We start from the raw sequence: 22,166 nt of genomic DNA, 5'->3' as shown, positions 1-22,166 counted from the left end.
CCAGTAATTCAAAGAAACCTCCTTCAGTTCACATCTGAAAAGATACTCTTCTTTTGAGAGAGTGTATCCAGTCCCACCACTTCATGACAAATAGATGGGGAAACAGTGGAAACAGTGTCTGACCTTATTTTGGGGGGCTCCAAAATCACTGCAGATGGTGATCGCAGCCATGAAATTAGAAGACGCTTACTCCTTGGAAGAAAAGTTATGACCAACCTAGACCACATATTAAAAAGCAGAGACGTTACTTTGTCAGTGAAGGTCCATCCAGTCAAGGCTATGGTTTTTCCAGTAGTCATATATGGATGTGAGAGTTGGACTATAACGAAAGCTGAGTGCTAAAGAATTAATGCTTTTGAACTGTGGTGTTGGAGAAGACTCTCAAGAGTCCCTTGGACTGCAAGGAGATCCAACCAGTCCATTCTAAAGGAGATCAGTCCTGGATGTTCATTGGAATGACTGATGTTGAAGCTGAAACTCCAATATTTTGGCCACCTGATGCGAAGAGCTGACTCATTTGAGAAGACCTTGATGCTGGGAAAGATTGAGGGCAGGAGGGGTAGAGGACAACAGAAGATAAGATTGTTGGATGGCATCACCAACTCAATGGACATGGGTTTGGGTAGACTCTGGGAGTTGGTGATGGACAGGGAGGTCTGGCGTGCTGCAGTTCATGGGGTCGCAAAGTGCCGAATATGACTGAGCAACTGAACTGAACTGAACTTATATTAAGACAAGATTCAATTATTAAAACACAAACATGGGGTGGGGTGGGGTGGGAAATGAGACGGAGGTTCAAGAGGGAGGGGACATATCATAGCTGATCCATGTTGATGTATGGCAAGAAACCAACACCATATTATAAAGCAATTATTCACCATTTAATAATAAATAATTTTAAAAAAAACACAGCCATTACACCTGTGTGATGAAAAACACTTTCCAATCTGAGAGACCAATGGAGTGAGTCTGTAAGAATTTTGTTCTATGCAAAGAAAAGTTATCACTATTTTAGAAACCATGACATCATCTTTTTTTATTCCTTATATGAAATAACATCTAAGAATGTAAGACTTTAAGTTTATATTTATTTCCTCAAGTACAGATGTCTTTATAAATTTGTCTATGCTGAATAATATTTGGATGAGTTTAGCAGTCACTGCTATGAGTCAGCACAGTGCTTTGGTTTATGTAGAATATGCATAAAACCACATCTCTAAGGACCTTCTCCTGTGTTGACCATTAACTATATATATTCCTTTAGGCAGGTTAACTATGATATTGTGATTTATGATAAGAAATATATATATTTAGTCTTCATCCCTGGTCCAGGAACAAAGTTTCTAAAGTATTGAGAGGGGTAAAGCTGTCTTCTGTTATGTCAGTGAGCTGACAGTAACCTAAGAAGGGGGGGACAGGTGGTGCTGGTTGTCAGGGGAACAAATGGTGTGATAGAAGAGTGGTAACTTTCACTTCCACCCACTCCCTACCACCTCCTGAGTAGGAAAAGAGGCTAGAGATTGAGCTCAATCACCAATGGTCAGTGATTTAATCAATCATGGCTATGAAATGAAGCCTCCGTTAAAAACAAAAGGGTAGGGTTCAAAGGGCCTCCATTTTGGTGAACACATGGGGGTTCAAGGAGAATGCACCCCTGCAAGAGGCATGGGAACCCCTCATTCTTTCCCCATACCCTGCCCTATGCATCTCTTCCATCTGGCTATTCCTGAGTCATACACTTTTAAACTGGTAATCTCATAAGCAATATTTTTACCCAAGTTCTGTGAGACATCCTAGCAAATAAATAAAACTCAAGGAGCAGGTAGTGGGAACCTCCAATGTATAGTAGTTCAGAAGCATGGATAACAACCTGGGCTTATGATTTGCATTTGAAGTGGCTGATGCGGCAGTATTGTAGGGCTGAACCCTTACCTGTGGGGCCTAATAGGACTTTCAGCTGGTGTCAGAGAATTGCTTGATAGTGTCAGAGACATGTTGGAGTTATGTCAGAATTATATACCTAACCATTCTGGCTTCCATTTCCTCATCTGTAAATTGGGTATGAGGATAAAATAAGACAAAACATGCCAGCTGTTAGTATCATTACTATGAACTAAGGAGTGAGGTACAGAGACAGCAAGACTGGCCCTGTCTTGGAGGGGTTGCAACAGGTGGTACAGACCCCTGAACACAAGTCTGCACAGGAACTGTGCTGTCAGAGCATAAAGTTAGGCCTCCAAAGATGCTTCTCTTTCAGACCTACAATCAAGTTTCAAAAAATAAATCCCTAATTGGCCATAATGGGTAAAGCCCAAGAGCTAACTGTACAGAAGGTCAGCCATGGCTCACAGTCAGTCACTTGATCACACAGGTACATAACTAATACAGATACAACCGCTCTGTACCCAGACAACCATTCTGTTTTTCACTTCCAGTACAGTATTCCATAAATTACATAAGAGATTCAACACTTTGTTATGAAATAGGCTTTGGGTCAGATGAGTTTGCTAATATATTGCTAACGTAATATAATGAGCACATGTAGTGTAAGCTATGATGTTTGATGGGTAAAGAGTCTTAAACACATTTTCAACTTATGATATTTCCAACTAATAATGGCCTTATTGGGATGTAACCCCGTGGTAAATCAAGGAAGATCTGCAGTGATCTCATCCACTTGCATATCAAAGGCCTAACTGCCAATTTTGACAAGATCTGCTTCAGCAAATTAGGAGAAATGTCAATAGTTGGGGTGAAAATAATGTTTTGAAAGAGGGTCCTGTCTTCAGTTTCAAACTATAAACCCACTGGACCATTCCTAGGACATATGGCTTCACCAAGGCCTGTCTAATTATAGGGGATGGTTTTGGTTGGCAATACAAGAAGCAATATTGTAAAGTAAAAAATAATAACAATAATAAAAAAGAAAAAAAAAGCAAAGAAGCAGTCTTACAAAATACCTTAGTATCAGCTTTTGTCATGGAGAAAATTCAAATTCTGATCAAGTTCCATCCTTTCTTAAAAGAGTTTCTTTGCTCTTAAAGACTCCCAGTGTCCAGGGCATTTCAGGATTACAGTTCTCCCCACAGTTTCCACTGGCAAGAACCTTACATATGAGAAGCATAAATACCCAGCACCATGTTTCACAATATGGCAGATGAGGGCTTTCATTTATTGGGATGCTGTGCTCAATGGCTGACATATTTTAATTCAGTCTTTGTAATTTCACTTTACACTGAGAAATCTGAGGCTCAGCAAGAGTGAGTAGGCTGCACAAACTGACCCAGCTACCAAGAAGGGAGCCAAGATTTGAGCACACATCTGACTTAAAAGCCAAAGAATTCATCAGTACTTGCTTTTATGTTTCCAACCTAAACTAGACCCAGTGTAAACCAAAGAGAAAAGTTCATAATACTGCGATAAGGAGTCTTCTTTAATTCCTATTAATAACAAACCATATAATGTCCATACCTGAGGAGGAGGATGACTGCATATCTTCACCTGAGTGTAGTTACAGTCCATGCCACATTATTCTCCTCTGGATTAAAACTATTTTACTCAAACTCATCAACGTTTCCTCCAAAATCTTCAAAATACCAAGAAATATATAACAGAAAATATCTTTTCTCTTATCCAGCTTGTAGACTTTCTGAAACTTGCTTATGAGTACCCACGGACCACAGGTTAAGAATCCATGGCCTTGATCAGGAGGAAAAACTAAGACTGAGGCCACATCCCTGCCACATAGGAAGTCTGGTTATTTGTTCATTAGGATAAAATTGATGTACTCTGAGATAGTTTATCTCACTATAGTTCAAGGACAAAAAAAAATAGCACTTCATACCAGGAGTTGGCAAATTACCGTCTCTGGGTCAAATCCAGTCCTCGCCTGCCACCCTCCACCCCACCATGTTTATGTTTTCTCTGTAGCTGCATTCATGCTGTAATGGCCAAGTTGAGTGACAGAGATCATATGACCCGGTAGAGCCAAAAACTTCTGCTCTCCGGTCCTTAGTAGAAAGTTCCCCAACCCCTCATCTAAATCATCCTCTCCTTCTGCAGGAAGCAAGTTCCTGTTTGCTGTTCTTTAAATTCCTGAACCAGGGAAAGCAGCAGACCTACTGCAGAGAATATAAACTCTGGGAGAGCAAAATCCTCATCTGTTGGTTTTCCCATGATGCTTCTTGGTTTCACATAGCAAATTGGCCTGGGACCCCAGAACTGATTCTGTTCCTTTACAAGAGATAGTTAAATGTAATCTCTAAGACATCTAGTCAAAGCTGTGGTTTTTCCAGCAGTCATGTGTGGATGTGAGAGTTGGACTATAAAGAAAGCTAAGCACCAAAGAATTGATGCTTTTGAACTGTGGTGTTGGAGAAGACTCTTGAGAGTCCCTTGGACAGCAAGGAGATCAAACCAGTCAATCCTAAAGGAAATAAGTCCTGAATATTCATTGGAAGGACCGATGCTGAAGCTGAAACTCCAATACTTTGGCCACCTGATGTGAAGAACTGAATCATTGGGAAAGACCCTGATGCTGGGAAAGACTGAAGGCAGGAGAAGGAGGGGATGACAGAGGATGAGATGGTTGGATGGCATCACCGACTCGATGGACATGAGTTTGAGCAAGCTCTGGGTGTTGGTGATGGACAGGGAAGCCTGGTGTGCTGCAGACCATGGGGTCGCAAAGAATTGGACACAACTAAGTGACTGAACTGATTGACTGACTGAATGTCTAAGAGCCTGAAGCTTTGTTCAAATTCCTACTCAGCTACTTCCTAGTTTTGTGACTTGGGAAAAAAAGAAAACTTTACTACTCTGTGCTTCAGATTCTTCATCTTTAAGATGAGATGATAATACTACCACCCACCTGACAGCGACATTGATGGAATTAAACAAGTGAATCCATGGAATGTGTTTAGCCCAGATCTTGAAGAGCTTCTCAGATAGTACAATGGTAAAGATTCCACCTGCCAATGCAGGAATTGCAGGAGATGTGGGTTCGATGCCTGAGTTGGGAAGATCCCCTGGAGAAGGAAATGGCAGCCCACTCCAGTATTCTTGCCTGGAGAATTCCATGGACAGAGGAGTCTGGCAGTGCATGGGGTCACAAAGAGTCAGACACGACTGAGTACAAGCAGAGCACAATGATAACAATTCAGTAATAACTATCTCTTGTAAGTATAGTCATTGTCAAAACTAAGAGTCAGGTCAAAGGAGGGCCCAGAATTTAGAGGAAAAACAAATTATCTCTTTCAACTTCTAGTTAAACACTACTTTTTAATTTTTTTTAACTTATGTTTACTTTCTTAGAGATGTCCTCCTGCTCTACTGTCTAGTAATGTTAAAAGAGTACTCTAATATTTTTAAAACTTGAGATACAACTGACAGAATTTGCTTTTCTATCACTGTTTTAGTTCTACAGTGTTGTGAGTTAAAAATAGGAATGAAAATTCTAAATTGAAAGGAAGGCATTAACTATAATCTTAACTTGCTGTGATTATTATAACAATTTTGTATTTACCAAAATAAATTATGATCTTTATGTTTCCTTGTGGAAAAAAAAATCGATAACTGGATATTTCTACTACAACCCTTAGCAACTGCTAACCTAGGGCAACAAAAAGCAAACACAGAAGCCCAACTCTGGAGAGAGAAGCAATCTTGGAATTTGCAGGTTTGTAGAATGTTTTTCATTTATCTCATTTTATTTTCTTTTTGTTCATTGTATAATAGAAGACAAGAATATAGTAAGGGAAAATGTTACAGAAGGAGCTTACAGTAGAATCCAATAGAAAAACAGTGCTTTCCTGGGGTTGAGTAATTCCATCCATCTCTGGGAAGTGAGTAAACCACAACATTTTTCTGTCACAATTCTGGAGGCCAGAAATCGGAAATCAAGCAGGAGCAGGTTTGATTCCTTCTGGAAGTTCTGAGGGGCCATTCATTTCACACCTTTCTACTATCTTCTGGCAGCTACTGACAGTCACTGGAGTTCCTTGATCTGTAGCTATGTGCTGTGCTATGCTAAGTCACTTGAGTCACCTCTGACTCTTTGCAACCGTATGGACCATAGCCCTCCAGGATCCTCTGTCCATGGTTTGACACTACGTAACTCCAAACTGGCCTTCACCTTCACATGGCCTTCTCCTCTGTGTCTCCTCTTTTCCTTATAAGGACACTTCTCATTGAATTAGGACTCACTTGGATAATGGGCTTCCCAGGTGGCACAGTGGTAAAGAATCCACCTGCCAATGCAGGAGACATAAAACACAGGCTTGACCCCTGGGTCGGGAAGATCCCCTAGAGTAGGAAACGGCAACCCGCTCCAGTATTCTTGGCTGGAAAATTCCATGGATAGAGGAGCCTGGCAGGCTTGATGGAGTCACAAAGAGTAAGACAGGATTGAGTACACACACACTTGGATAATCCTGGATGATCTCACTTTAAGAAAACTTAATTACATCTACCAAGACTCTTTTTTTTTCCAAATAAGGTCATATTCACAGTTTTGGGGTATACATATCTTTTGGAAGGCTATCATTAAATCCACTACAAATATTGTGAAAAGTTATGTTGGCGAAATTACAGTTGTCCAGAAACTGGGCCATCATCAGTCATTTCTTCCTCAGGCCCTTTCCAACTTCCTACTTGATCACTCATCTCCAATATAATTAACAAAGAGGTCCAGGCAATCTTACCCCAAAGAGATCTCAGCCCATCTTTTTAATTCCCCGCTCCTCCACCATGGCTATTCCCTTAGTTAAGTGAGGAAGCAGGGACTCAACCAAAATACTTTGTTTGAAATCCTAACTTTGCCACCTATTAGCTGTGTGACCTTGGGCAAGTTACTCAGCCTCAGTGTTCATTAGTTTCCAATGAATAATTTGGCATAATAAGGTTATAATGATTAAAGGAATTAATATATGTAAAGTTCTTGGCACAATTAATATATGTAAACATCTGGCACATAGTAGCTATTCATGAATGCTAGCTGCTATTCTTATTCTATTGTAAAGTCTAAAAAAATTAAATAAAATTTTAAATGAAAAACCTGATCCTAGCCATTTTTATTTTAAATTCACTATATTGCCAACTTTAAATTCCAAACATAAGTTTAATAAGAAATAACAAAACATAAATATTGATATGACCCTTTAGAGAAAAAAAAATCACCAAGCATTCTCAGAATTCAAAAACTGCAATATTAATTGCTGTGTTTTTGCTTGAAGACTATAATGTAAACTAAAAATTCAAGTTTCCAAATGGAATGAGGTGAAAAAAGAAGTTAAGAAGATGAAAACCTTATTTTCTTCTTAAAGTAGTATATGTCTTAGTATTAACAAATATGAACTTAAAAACAATAGTGTTATTTTTCTATTGTGTCTTTCATACATGAAAATCAAAGAAAAGAACAATATTCTATCAATGCCACAAAGGGTAGGAATAAATAAGAATATCAATTAGTTGAGAGTAATCTTTCTGAAAAATAGTTCTTAGGTGAAAATTAGGGACTTTGAGAAATGCAGTAATGCTCTTCTAGGCCCCTGGAAGTTGTATTTTAAAAAACAAGAAAGGAAGAAAAGAAGGGAGGAAGATATGAAGAGGGAAAGGAGAGAGCTGACTGAGCATACAGAGTTTTTCTCTAAGGAATCATCTATCATCAAATCTTGCCATTTCTGCTTCCTGAATATTTCCTGAATCCTTCCACTTTTCTCTGCACCCACTGCTATGGTTCTGGCTCTGAGCCTTCCCTCTCCTCTCTACTAAACAACTCCCAAAGAAATGATCCTAAAATGTTAAACTGTTGGTCTCACTTCTCCGTTTAAAACATTCAGTAATCGAACTGTACTTGGGTCTGCTCACCTGAGTACAGTAAAGTCGATCTACTGATGCTGGATTGCAGTGAAGGAAAGCCCAGCATTTATTGCAGTGAAGGAAAGTCCAGCATTAGGTGCCAACAAAGGTCCGTCTAGTCAAAACTGTAGTTTTTTCCAGCAGTCATGTATGGATGTGAGAGTTGGACCATAAAGAAGGCTGAGCACCAAAGAATTGATGCTTTGGAACTGTGGTGTTGGAGAAGACTCTTGAGAGTCCCTTGGACAGCAAGGAGAACAAACCAGTCAATATTAAAGGAAATCAACCCTGAATATTCAGTGGAAGGACTGAGGCTGAAGCTGGAGATCCAATACTTTGACCACCTGATGAGAAGAGCCGATTCATTGGAAAAGATCCTGATGCTGGGAAAGATTGAGGGCAAAAGGAGAAGGGAACAACAGAGGATGAGATGGTTGGATGGCACCACTGACTCAATGGACATGAGTTTGAGCAAACTCCAGGAGATAGTGAAAGACAGGGAAGCTTGGCACACTGCAGTCCAAGGGGTTCTCAAAGAGTTGGAGACGGCTTAACAACTGAATAACAACAAAACAGGGAATTCGGCTCTTCTGAGCAGTATCCACTGGAATTCTTTGTTTGGTATCTGCTATAAATACTTCACTTGCCTTCACCACAACCTGGGGTCAGGAGCTTTCCAAGTTCCCATGCACACACCTAGGTCTGGAGTATGCCTTTCTTCCAACAGGCACCTACAAGCACTATGCAGAGAAATAGAGAAAAAGTGACTTTGCAGGCTGGGAAAGGATGGGAGAAAGTCTTGCACACAAGCCATCTGCATTGTTTCCCACATTGAAAGAAGTGAGGTTGGTGGGAAAGAATAAAAGGAAGAAGAAGAGAATAAAGGGACACCACACAGTGTACCTCATCTCATGCTTTGTAGAGGAGGTTGTGGTTAAAGATTATTCTCCTTTTATGAAAACCGCTAATCTTTTCTTCCTTTGGTTCTTTATCATGCTTACAAATATCAACTTGGGCTGTTTCATCAAATTTCCATGATGGAAAAGCCTGCCCCCTGTTCAGTTCAGTCAGTTCAGTTCAGTCACTCAGTCGTGTCCGACTCTTTGCGACCCCATGAATTGCAGCAGGCCAGGCCTCCCTGTCCATCACCATCTCCCAGAGTTCACTCAGACCCATGTCCGTCAACTTGGTGATGCCATCCATCCATCTCATCCTCTGTGGTTCCCTTTTCCTCCTGTCCCCAACCTCTCCCAGCATCAGAGTCTTTTCCAATGAGTCAACTCTTCGAATGAGGTGCCCAAAGTACTGGAGTTTCAGCTTTAGCATCATTCCTTCCAAAGAACATCTAGGGCTGATCTCACAAAGATCAGCTTGGGCTGTTTCATAAAATTCCATGATGAAAAACCTGCCCCCTGTAGGTGGATAGAAATGAAAAGAAGAAAGAGAAAAAAGGTCACTCAGTCATGTCTGACTCCCCATAGACTGTAGTCCATGGACTTCTCCAGGGCAGAATACTGGAGTGGGTAGCCTTTCCCTTCTCCAGGGGTCTTTCCAACCCAGGGATCAATCCCAGGTCTACCGCATTGCAGGCAGATTCTTTACCAGCTAAGCCACAAGGGAATACTAGAGTGGGTACCCTATAGAGTGGATAGCTTTTCCCTTCTCCAGCAGATCTTCCTACCCAGGAATCAAACTGAGGTCTCCTGCATTGCAGGCAGATTCTTTACCAACTTAGCTATCAGGGAAGCCCAGGAAGAAACGAGGAAAGGGCTTGCCTAATACCAGCTTCCCTGGCAAGGTGAGTGCCTGTCATTGTTCTCTGCAGCATCTAGCTTTGCAGGAGAGCAGCCCCAGGGGCACCTCATCTTCTGCCCACCACACCCTAAATTAGGAAAGCCAGACTGGTCTGATCATTGAGAGCTGCATGATTCCCTGGTTGTGCAATGTGCCCTTGGGTTGTCTGATGGCCCCTGCTATGCTCCAGGAGACACCTCAGGTGAAATGACCCAGCTGTGCCCAGGATTCAGGTGTGTCTCTGGCACAGACAAACCCTTATGATTACACACTAAGGGTATTTTATTCATATGCAGGTAACATGTTTGTTCAGATGTGCATACCTGCCTTCCTCATTATTTGCCATGTAAGCATGTTTATAGATGCTTATATATACCCAAAAATTCACAAAGTATCCCATAGAATTTACAAATCTTGACAGTCCTAACCATTAGACAGAAAAAAATACAAACTGATAGTCTTTTAAGTTTAAACACATTCCATAAGATCTAATTTTTTTTACTCCTCTCTCCCACATTTTGTGGTTTTGATGTCCTATTTTGCATCTTCATGTTTATCCCTTAACTGTTTATTGTAATTATGACTGATTTGACAATTTTTGCTTTTTGATCTTCATACTATCTTATTTAAGTGGTTGATCCACAACATTTGCTATATATTTGCCTATACTAGTGGGATTTTTCATTTCCTATAAATTCTTACTTCTTGTTGTAGCCTTTTCACTTCTACTTAGAGAAGACCCTTTAACATTTATTGTTGGGTCAGTTTAGTTTGATAAACTCTTTTAGCTTTTGCTTGTCTGAAAAGTTCTCTCTCTCTGCTCCCATTCTGAATGGTAACCTTAATGAGTAGATTATCCTAGGTTGTGGAGTTTTCCTTTTCATCACTTTAAACATATCATTACACTCCCTACTGCCCTGCAAAGTTTCTGCAGAAAAAAACTGTTAGCTTTATGTGGGTTCCCTCATACATAGCTGTTTTTTTTTTTTTTTTCCTGCTGCCTTTAGAATTCTCCCTTTATCCTTAACTTTAGTCATTTTAATTATGATGCATCTTGGTGGATCTCTTTGTGTTCGTTTTCTTTTTTTTAATTTTATTTATTTATTAATTGAAGGATAATTGTTTTACAGAATTTTGTTGTTTTCTGTGTTCATCTTCTTTGGAAATCTGTACTTCCTATACCTGGAAAACTGTTTTCCTTCTTCAGGACCAATAAGTTTTCAGCCATAATTTCATCAAATGCATTTCTGACCCCTTTCTCTTTCTTTTCTTCCTGGAACTCCTATAATGCAAATGTTAGTACCCTTGATGTCCTAGAGGTTCCTTAGCTCCATTTTTATTTGTTTTTTTTTTTCTTTTTGCTGTTTGATTGGGTGATTTCCATTATTTCATTGTCCAGATCACATATGCATTCTTATGTATCACCTGTTTTACTATTAATTCCTGCTAGTGTGTATTTTATTTGAGTTATTGCATTCTTCAGCTCTTGACTAGTCTTCTTGACTAGTCTTTTTTTAAAAAATATCTTCTAGTTCCTTGTTAAAATTCTGTGTTCCTCTATTCTTTGCCCAAGTTCAATTAGCATTCTTATTACTAATGCTCTGAATTCTTTATCTGGTAAATTATTATCTCTGTTTCTTTAGGTGTTCTTCCTGGGGTGGGGGAGAGGGCAGTTCTTGTTCTTTCATTTGAAACATATTCCTCTGTCTTTTCAGTTTTTAAATTATTTTCTGTCTCTATGAAATGTGAAACAGTTACCTGTCCTGATCTTGAAGGGATGTCTTTGTGTGTGAGCATCCCTATGAAGTCTACATATCCGTTGTGGCTTTGTTGAGGGAACTAGATCTGAAATGAATATGGTCACATCTTCCCCTGGGGTAGCTGGGGATTCCCATGTCGCCTTGGTGGGAGATGTAGCTAGAGTCAAGGGCCAGAGCCAGGTGTGAAACAGGGTTCCTCCTAAGCTCAATGGCCATCACCATCCTATCAGAGGTATGGGTGGGTCCCAAGGTGCTGGGGCAGAAGCCCTGAGGGTTGTGTCCAAGCTGGTTTTACTTCCTCCAAGTGTGTGTTCTACCCCTCCCACCTGAGCTGGTGCTGGGCAGTCCTGGCACTTCACTTCCAACTCCAAGAGTGCCAAGCAGTGGCTGCCCTCACTTCCTTCAGATGTGCTAAGTCGCTTCAGTCGTGTCCGACTCTGTGTGACACCATAGACGGAAGCCCACCAGGCTCCCCCATCCCTGGGATTCTCCAGGCAAGAACACTGGAGGGGATTGCCATTTCCTTCTCCAATGAGTGAAAGTGAAGTCTCTCAGTCATGTCCGACTCTTCGCGACCCCATGGACTGCAGCCTACCAGGCTCCTCCGTCCATGGGATTTTCCAGATGCAGCACCAGGTCCAAACAAGCTCTATCACCAGTAGCAGTAGTACTTCCCTCAGCAACACCCTAGTGAGGAGTTGGAGCACAAATAGCCAGAGCAAGCTATGATAGCAGCAGGAGTGAGGGCTCTGGTATGCACTGAAACTGTCAGGGATAACTGGCCAGGGTCTCTGACAGTGTCAATCTGCTTCCTCCATGCAGTTCCCAGGAGTAAGTGTGTGTGCTCTTCACAAGTGAAGTCAGTATCTTCAGCCCTCCTGTCCACTGGTATAAGCTACCTAAGAGGATTCATCTTCCCAGAGTCAAAACCCAGGACTGGGGTGCTCAGTATGAATCTCTCATTCCCCAGGAAGGATCTCTAAGCCCATGCAATCTGCTTCCTCTACTGGCAGGTTCCAATCTGATCACTTCTCCTCCCTTCCTACCATCTCCTCTCCTGGGAAAACCATTTCAAACTATGAAGGAAATTGACAACATTCCTCAACACTACTCTTTACTGACTCTTAAAAAATATGTATCAATTTTGGGGTTCAAATTCTGCCCCATAATGACTTAGGTTCACTTATTATTATCTTTGATTGGATTATGTTGACATTTGCACTTAAAATGCTGTACTTTAGCAATCAGAAAATATTATCTAAACTTCAAGGCTTGAGCAATGAATTAAAATTTAACAACTTTGCATAGTATTCTGGTGGGGGGGCGGGGAATGAACACTAAGTTTACTTGGAAAAAATTTAGGGTAAAAAAAATGTTTCCATAAATGCTTTCTTATTCTTAAAATTTATTTTCTGTCAGGCTCAAACAGAAAACCCAAGCAGACGTTAAGTCATTTGGGATAAGGATATAAAGTGATTGCTATTCACTGGTGGTTGATTTTAAAGGATTACAATAAGTAGTTGGTTGGACACTTTGAATTTATCTCCAGTGAAACAATAAAAATAAGTGCTGTTCTATTAACATTTTTGCGCTTTTGTGAGAAACATTTCTCTTGAGAGACGAAAAACAAAATAATTAAAGCTACAAATATACCCCACAGTGATTGATGAAATATCCTCTCAGACCAGGCTCAAGAATCTGGCTGGTTAGAAACTATGTTCCTTACTGTCTGGAGGCACATGTTGTGAATACTGAGTGAATGTTGGTGTCCTTTGAAATAAGTTCTCTCTCTTTATCAGCACTAGAGGAAAAAAAAGGAAAAACTACCAGGTTATTCATTATTTTGGTGTTTACTTATTGTAGATGATCGAATATTGCTTTTATTTTGTTAGTGCTACTTTTACATAAAAGTTATTGAGGGAGGAACTCCTTTCCCTTCCAAGTGCCTAATAATCTCCTCTTCTTAATTATATCTAATTTTTTCATTATCTGCACGCAGCAAGAAAGAGAATGATAAGGAAATGAAGGGTTAAAGTATCTGAAGTCAGCTCTAAAAATCATGGTTCCAGCTGTAACGACTGTGTAGATTCCAAAAGCAATAGTGAAGTTAGTCATTCAAATTGTATTTATTACAAGTCAATCAATTTTTGGCTGGCTTATATTACTCAAACTGCCTTAATAAGCATAAGGATATACAACATGACTATTCCACTTCTTTTAAATTTTTATTTTCACAATATTGCAGAATTACCTCTGCCTCTTCCCTCTGGTCATGACCCATTTAAATATACTTGTATATTATGGGAAATTTTCTCCTGGAAAAATGCTGTATTTAAAGTTACAGTGTCAGTTTAAAACCCGAATCATTGGGGGGGGTGGGGGTGGGGGGGTCAAAACATTCCCCTTCACTCCAGCAAACACGAATTTAGCTTTTCTTTGCTGAAGGGTAGCTCTCATGTTTGTGCTTATTCTGGATTCTGTAAAGTTTGGGATTATGTATAATGGAGAATTAGAAAACCACTAGTGAATCTGTTATATGTCTCCAAAGCTTTCAGAACACTGAGTTGCCCTGGAAAAGGTTCCTACCATTCCAATTCCCATGTTGGAAGTAGAAAGTCAAGATCACACAGTCTCAGCTCTTCTGCACAACCACTATGTGGTCCAATGAATTACCTCATTGGATAAATCAAAAGGAGCACCATGACCCTCCCTGGTTTAGACAGGAGGATGTGCAAAGGATGGCTTTCAGTGGACTTCTAATTGGCCAATAGTTGATTGATTAATTTAAAAACTTAGTTTAAAGCCAAGAATCATAAAGAAAAGAATATTTAATCTCAAACGTTTTCAGTTCAGTTCAGTCACTCAGTCGTGTCTGACTCTTTGCGACCCCATGAATTGCAGTACGCCAGGCCTCCCCGTCAAACATTTTATTTTAACCTAAAACATAAAAATATACATTCATCCATATTTTAAAGTCAGGTCAAGGTCTTTTAATAAAAGCCTATCGATTAGAAAACTAATCATTATTCTCACATAAAGCAGATCCAAAATGCATCACCTATGGTAGCATCAGTTTTGATGTTTTTAAAGTGGAACAAAAATCTAGACATACTTTTAAGTATGTTGAGTAGCCCAACATTTTCAGGATTTGACCCCCCTCCAGTCTTTTACAATTGTCTCATCCAGGCTTTGTTGAATCAAAGTCTTCTATTCTTCAGAAATTTCACTTTTTTTAGATTTTCCAAAGCATACATTTGGTTGTCACAAAAATACAACTCTCTCACGCTCAAATTAAATGATTTTAGCCACTTATAGAATATTTTACTAAATTACACAATTGCAATAGAAAGTGCAACTGAATAAACTGGGAATAATCATTAAATGACTCAGCAAACAACCAACTCAGTCAGGGGAAACAGGGGTGCACATGTATAATAAAGAGAAGAGCACTTGCTCAAGTGTTTGTTAGGTCATAACTCAGTGCATCTCACAAAAGGAGCAGAGAATATCTGTTAATCTGGTGACTTTTCCACCATGCCATATGGTGTTTGACTTCTTAGTTCCCCAAACAGGGCTCAAACCTGCATCCCTGCATTCAAAGTGCAGAATCTTAAACACTGGACTTCCAAGGAAGTCCCCCTAGTGACTTTTTAAAGTGGAAACTGTTTAAAAGAGTTTCTATTATAGGTGAAATATATCTCCTATCGATAAAAATAGTATATATTTATTTATTTCTTTATATTGCTTCTACTATTGTTCAGACTCAATGTATGAAATCATTGGTCATTTTCAGCAGGTCATCAAGAGCCTCACATTTGGGGATGCTACTGCCCAGTGAGTTAGGCCGACCATCTCCAACATCACTAGACTATCAGCCCATGTTCCATGGAATATTTATTCACCTAGATGTCCTTTCTACACTTCCACTCCTGTAATGCCCCAGGTTTTTGGATATCAGTCACATGCAGGATTTAGTCCTGATAAGGGGGTTGAGATCATCACTCACCAGACATCCATTTTCTTCTTCACAAGTACAACTTTGGCACAAAATAAACAGTAAATTAACAAAAATTCATTTTCTCCTTTAATGTTTCAGTCAAAAAGGAGATGTACTACCCTGCCCTCTGGAGGACTCAAGTGTACCTAGGCACCCAGGGGACCTTACAATGGCCTTCTATGCTCCTGATGTCCCTGTTATCAAAGTTTTAAGCAGAACCTCTGAAAGGAAAGAAAACTGCAGAACAGGGTTGAAGTTTATTGTTCATATTGTTTTCTATCAGAATATAACTTTTAAAAAGGACTACGTTTTTAATGATTCTGTACTTACTTTGTAATTGGTTAACACATGGCAAAGGAAAGATCTGACCTTATTTTTATTAAAATTCACTTAACACATAGAGACTTGTTTTCATAATTGTTTCATGTTGTTCAGTCGCTAAATTGTGCCCCACTCTTTGACACCGCATGGACTACAGCATGCCAGGCTTTGCTGTCCTTCACCATCTCCAAGAGTTTGCTCAAACCCATGTCCATTGAGTCAGTGATGATATCCAAACAGCTCACACTCTGTTGTCCTCTTCTCCTCTTGCCCTCAATCTTTCCTAGCATCCAACTTTTTCCCAGTGAGTCAATTCTTCACATGAGGTGACCAAAGTATTGGAGCTTCAGGTTCAGCATCACTCCATCCAAGGACTATTCAGGATTGATTACTTTTAGGATAGATGGGATTGATCTCCTCGCTGTCCGAGAGACTCTCTAGAGTTTTCTCCAGCACCATAATCTGAAAGCAACAATTCTTTGGCTCTCAGCCTTCTTTATGGTCCAACTCTTACATTCCTACAATACAGGAAAAAATCATAGCTTTCACTATATGAACTTTGGCAGCAAAGTAATGTCTCTGCTTTTTAATATGCTGCCTAGGTTTCTCACAGCTTTCCTTACAAGGAGCAAATATCTTTTAATTTCATGGCTGCAGTCACCATCCTCAGTGATTTTGGAGTCCAGAAAAATAAAGTCAAACACTGTTTTCACTTTTTCTCCATTTATTTGCCATTAAGTGAGGGCACTAGATGCCATGATCTGGTTCCTCTGTCTTTTCTCAGTCAAGCTTGAACATCTGGAAATTCACAGTTCACTTACTGTTGAAGCCTGACTGGGATAATTTTGAGCATTACTTTACTAGTGTGTTAGATGAGTGTAATTGTGCAGCAATGTGAACATTCTTTGGCATTGACTTTCTTTGGGATTGGAGTGAAAACTGACATTTTCCAGTCGTGTGACCACTGCTGAGTTTTTCAAATTTGCTGGCATATTGATTGTGGCAGTTTCATAGCATGATATTTTAGGATTTGAAAGAGCTCAACTGGAATTCCATCACCTCCACGTGCTTTGTTCACAGTGATCCTTCCTAAGGCCCATTTGACTTTGCATCCCAGGATGTCTGGCTCTAGGTGAGTGATCACACCATCGTGGTGATCTGGGTCATGAAGATATTTTTTGTATAGTTCTTCTGTGTGTTCTTGCCACCTCTTCTTAATATCTTCTGCTTCTGTGAGGTCCATACCAATTCTGTCCTTTATCGAGCCCATCTTTGCATGAAATGTTCCCTTGGTATCTAATTTTCCTGAAGAGATCACTGGTCTTTCCCATTCTATTCTTTTCCCCTATTTCTTTGCATTGATTACTGAGGAAGGCTTTCTTATTTCTCCTTGCTATTCTTTGGAACTCTGCTTTCAAATGGGTATATCTTTGCTTTTCTCCTTTGCCTTTCACTTCTCCTTTTTTCTCAGCTATTTGTAAGGCCTCCTCAGACAAACTTTTTGCCTTCTTGCATTTCTTTGTCTTGGGGATGGTCTAGATCACTGCCTCCAATACAATGTCATGAACATCCATCCATAGTTCTTCAGACACTCAGTCTATCAGATCTAATTCCTTGAATCTATTTGTCACTTCCACTGTATAAACATAAAAGATTTGATTTAGTTCATACCTGATTGCTCTAGTGGTTTTCCCTACTTTCTTCAATTTAAGTCTGAATTTGTTAATAAGGACTTCATGATCTCAGACACAGTCAGCTTCCAGTCTTGTTTTTGATGACTGTATAAAGCTTCTCCATCTTTGGCTGAAAAGAATATAATCAATCTGATTTTGGTTTTGACTATCTGCTGATGTTCACGTGTAGAGTTTTCTCTTGTGTTGTTGGAAGAGGGTGTTTGCTATGACCAGTGCGTTCTCTTGGCAAAACTCTGGTAGCCTTTGCCCTGCTTCATTTTGTACTCCAAGATCAAATTTGCCTTTTACTCCAGGTATCTCTTGACTTCCTAATTTTGCATTCCAGTCCCATATGATGAAAAGAGATTCTTTTTTGGTGTTAGTTTTAGAAGGTCTTATAGGTCCTCATAGAACCATTCAACCTCAACTTCTTCAGCCTTACTGGTTGGGTCATAGAATTGGATTGCTGTGATACTCAATGGTTTTTCTTGGAAATGAACAGAGATCATTATGTCGTTTTTGAGTTTGCACCCACATACTGCATTTCAGACTCTTTTGTTGACTATGTGGACTACTCCATTCCTCTAGGGATTTTTGCCCGATGCTTTTGAACTGTGGTGTTGGAGAAGACTCTTGAGAGTCCCTTGGACTGCAAGGAGATTCAATCAGTCCTTTCTGAAGGAGATCAGCCCTGGGTATTCTTTGGAAGGAATGATGCTAAGGCTGAAACTCCAGTACTTTGGCCACCTCATGTGAAGAGTTGACTCATTGGAGAAGACTTTGATGCTGGCAGGGATTGGGGGCAGGAGAAGAAGGGGACAACCGAGGATGAGATGGCTGGATGGCATCACGGACTCAATGGACGTGAGTCTGAGTGAACTCTGGGAGTTGGTGATGGACAGGGAAGCCTGGCGTGCTGCAATTCATGGGGTCGCAAAGAGTCGGACATGACTGAGCGACTGAAATGAACTGAACTGAACTGAGTAGATATAATGATCATCTGAATTAAATTTTCCCATGCAGTCCATTTTAGTTCACTGATTCATAAGGCTTATATGTATAGTTTTTAATAAGAAAAAATATTTTAAAAGATAAACTATGACAAGTAAGGAAATGTTATTTCATTAGGGCTGCAATGAAATATAACCAAAGCTAACTGCAGGTGCAAATCAACTGACTTTTTTAGTGATACTCTAAGGGCATCCAATAGAGTTACTTTATTTTATTTTTTTTTATGTAAAGTATGTTCAATAAAACTTGTTCACTTAGAACATTGTAAAAACTAGAATCTACTGGACAGGAAAAACACCTTTTTACACAGCTTACTTTTAGTGAACTTTTAAAAAACTCTCATAACTATAGATGGTCTCAGATGCCAACTGGCAGGTGCTTCTGAAAGGAATTGTAATTCCAGTAATTTTTGTAACATAATTTTAATACATGGAGGAATTTCCTCTGCTGGAATCAAGTTACTACTATATTGGTGTTTACATTTAGAGTCCTGAGTGTGTTAAAGCCTAGCAGTCTTGATCATTAAACCTAAGAAGCATTATTTTACTTAAAATAATAGAGTTATTTTAGCCACCTAGTAGTCACATTTATCTAGAAAGCATCACTATGAACAAAGCTAGTGGAGGTGATGAAATCCCAGTTGAGCTATTTCAAATCCTAAAAGATGATGCCGTGAAATTGCTGCACTAAATATGCCAGCAAATTTGGAAAACTGAGCAGTGGCCACAGGGTTGGAAAAGGTCTGTTTTCATTCCAATTTCTAAGAAAGGCAATGCAAAAGAATGCTCAAGCTACCGCACAATTGCACTCATCTCACACACTAGTAAAGTAATGCTCAAAATTCTCCAAGTGAGGCTTCAAGAGTACATGAACCATGAAATTCCAGGTGTTCAAGTTGGTTTTAGAAAAGGCAGAGAAGCCAGTGATCAAATTGCCAACATTCGCTGGATCATTGAAAAAGCAAGAGAGTTCCAGAAAGAAATCTGTTTCTGCTTATTGACTATGCCAAAGTCTTTGACTGTGTGGATTACAACAAACTGCGGAAAATTCCTCAAGAGATGGGAATACCAGACCACCTGACCTGCCTACTGAGAAATCTGTATGCAGGTCAGGAAGCAACAGTTAGAAATAGACATGGAACAACAGACTGGTTCCAAATCGGGAAAGGAGTATGGCAAGGCTGTATATTGTCACCCTGCTTATCTAACTTATATGCAGAGTATATCATGAGAAATGCTGAGCTGGATGAAGCACAATGGAATCAAGATTGCTGGGAGAAATATCAATAACCTCAGATATGCAGAGGACATCACCATTATGGCAGAAAGCCAAGACGAACTAAAGAGACTCTTGATAAAAGTTAAAGACAAGAGTGAGAAGGTTGGCTTAAAGCTCAACATTCAGAAAACGAAGATCATGTCATCCGGTCCCATCACTTCATGGCAAATAGATGGGGAAAGAGTGGAAACAGTGGAAACAGTGTCTGACTTTATTTTGGGGGGTTCCAAAATAACTGCAGATGTTGATTGCAGCCATGAGATTTAAAGACACTTACTCCTTGGAAGAAAAGTTATGGCCAACCTAGACAGCATATTAAAATGCTGAAACAGGGGGGCGGTCCTAAGATGGTGGAGGAATAGGACGGGTAGACCACTTTATCCCCCACAAATTCATCAAAAGAACATTTAAACTCTGAGTAAATTCCGCAAAACAACTTCTGAATGCTGGCAGAGAATATCAGGCACCCAGAAAAGCAGCCCATTGTCTTCAAAAGGAGGTCAGAAAAAATATAAAAGACAAAAAAAAAGAGACAAAAGAGGTAGAGATGGAGCTCCATCCCAGGAAGGGAGTCTTAAAAAGAGAGAAGTTTCCAAACACCAGGAAACACTCTCACTGCCAAGTCTGTGGCGAGCCTTGGAAGCACAGAGGGCAAAATAACAGGGAGGAAAAATAAATAAATAATTAAAACCCACAGATTACGAGCTCAATGGTAACTCCCCCAGTGGAGAAACAGCGCAGACGCCTGCATCCACGACTAGCAAGTGGGGTTTGGGCAGGGAGGCACGGGCTGCATTGCTTAGAGTAAGGACCAGGCCTGAATGCCTGAGGGCAATCAGAGCAAACTAACTTGGGCTAGCAAACCACACTGTGGGATAGCTACCACGTGAAAAGCCCTAACCTAAGACACCACTAGAACTGCACACAGAACAAAGGATTGAACACAACTAGCTGGCTGCAGACCATCCTGCTCCAGTTACAGGCAGCCAGAGCCGGAAGGGGGCAATCACAGCCCCAGAGAGACATTATCTACCAAACTGCAAGCAGGCTTCTTTGCTAACTAAGACTTCCTGGGGTTCTGGACAGTCAACATTCGCCTGAGAAGGAGCACCAGTTGTATACCCAGAAAACCAAGCGGCAGGGACAGGGGAGGCAATAAGTCACAGCAACCACGCTCACAAAACACCTCATCACCTGAGCTGTTCGGACCTGGAAAGGGCACAAAATGCCGGCCCAATGGAATCTGCGCCTCTGAGGACTACCCGAGTGCCTGAACCTGAGTGGCTTAGTTAGACCTGGGAGGTGCATGCCGCCCAGGGCCAGCATTGGACAGTTCCCAGCAGAGCAACCTAGAGCCTGAGCTCTGTGGGCAGGAAGGGCACATGCACCAAAAGCAGGGGCAGACCCACTGTGGCTGAGACACTGCAAGCACATGCCAGTGTTATTTGTTTGCAACGTCCCTCCCATCCCACAGCATGACTGAATAAGTGAACCTAAAAAAAGTGTCCACCACCACCCGACTTGTGTCAGGGCAGAAATCAGACACTGAAGAGACCAGCAAACAGAAGAAGCTAAAACAGAGGGAACTGTCTTGGAAGTGACAGGTGCAATAGATTAAAACCCTGTAGTTAGTACCAACTACATAGGAAGGGGCCTATAGATCATGAGAAATATAAGCCTGACCAAGGAACTATCCGAAAATGAACTGACCCCACACTGCCCACAACAACACCAGAGAAAGTCCCAGATATATTTTTACTATTTTTACGATCATTCTTTTTTTTAACATTTTCAAATTTTTAAGTCCTCAATTACTTCTTTAATTTTCATTTTTATAACCTACTCTTACTTTTCAAAAAAAGGCCCAGAAAATTTTAAAAAGGCCCTATTTTTTAAAGCAAACTTCATATTTTTTAATAATTTTTGTGACTTTTTTTCTTTTCTTTAATATTTTATTTTTGAAAATCCAACCTCTACTCTAGATTTTTAATCTTTACTTTTTGGTATTTGTTATTAATTTTGTACCTTTGAGAACCCAATCTTCAGTACCCATTTTTAATTTGGAGCGAGATTACTGGCTTGACTGCTCTCTCCCCCTTTGGACTCTCCTTTTTCTCCACCAGCTCGCCTCAGTCTCATCCGTCCCCCTTCTCTTCTCTACCCAAAGCTGTGAACCTCTGTATGTTCCAGACGGTGGAGAACACTTGGGGATCTGATTACTGGCTGGATCTGTCTCTCTCCTTTTCATTCCCCTCTTTTATCCTCCTGGCGACCTCTGTCTCCTTCCTCCCTCTTCTCTTCTCTTTTAACTCCATGAACATCTCTGAGCAGTCCAGACTGTGGAGTGCCCATAAGGAAGTGATTACTGGCTAGCTTGCTCTCTTCTCTTTTGATTCCACCTCATCTCAGTCGGGTCACCTCTAACTCCATCCTCCCTCTTCTCTTCTCCATGTAACTCTGTGAACCTCTCTGAGA

This window comes from Capra hircus, chromosome 5 (genome assembly GCF_001704415.2).
Source record: "Capra hircus breed San Clemente chromosome 5, ASM170441v1, whole genome shotgun sequence".
Classification (NCBI taxonomy): domain Eukaryota; kingdom Metazoa; phylum Chordata; class Mammalia; order Artiodactyla; family Bovidae; genus Capra; species Capra hircus.
The sequence above is the reverse complement of the archived record's forward strand: the minus strand, read 5'-3'. Positions refer to the sequence as shown.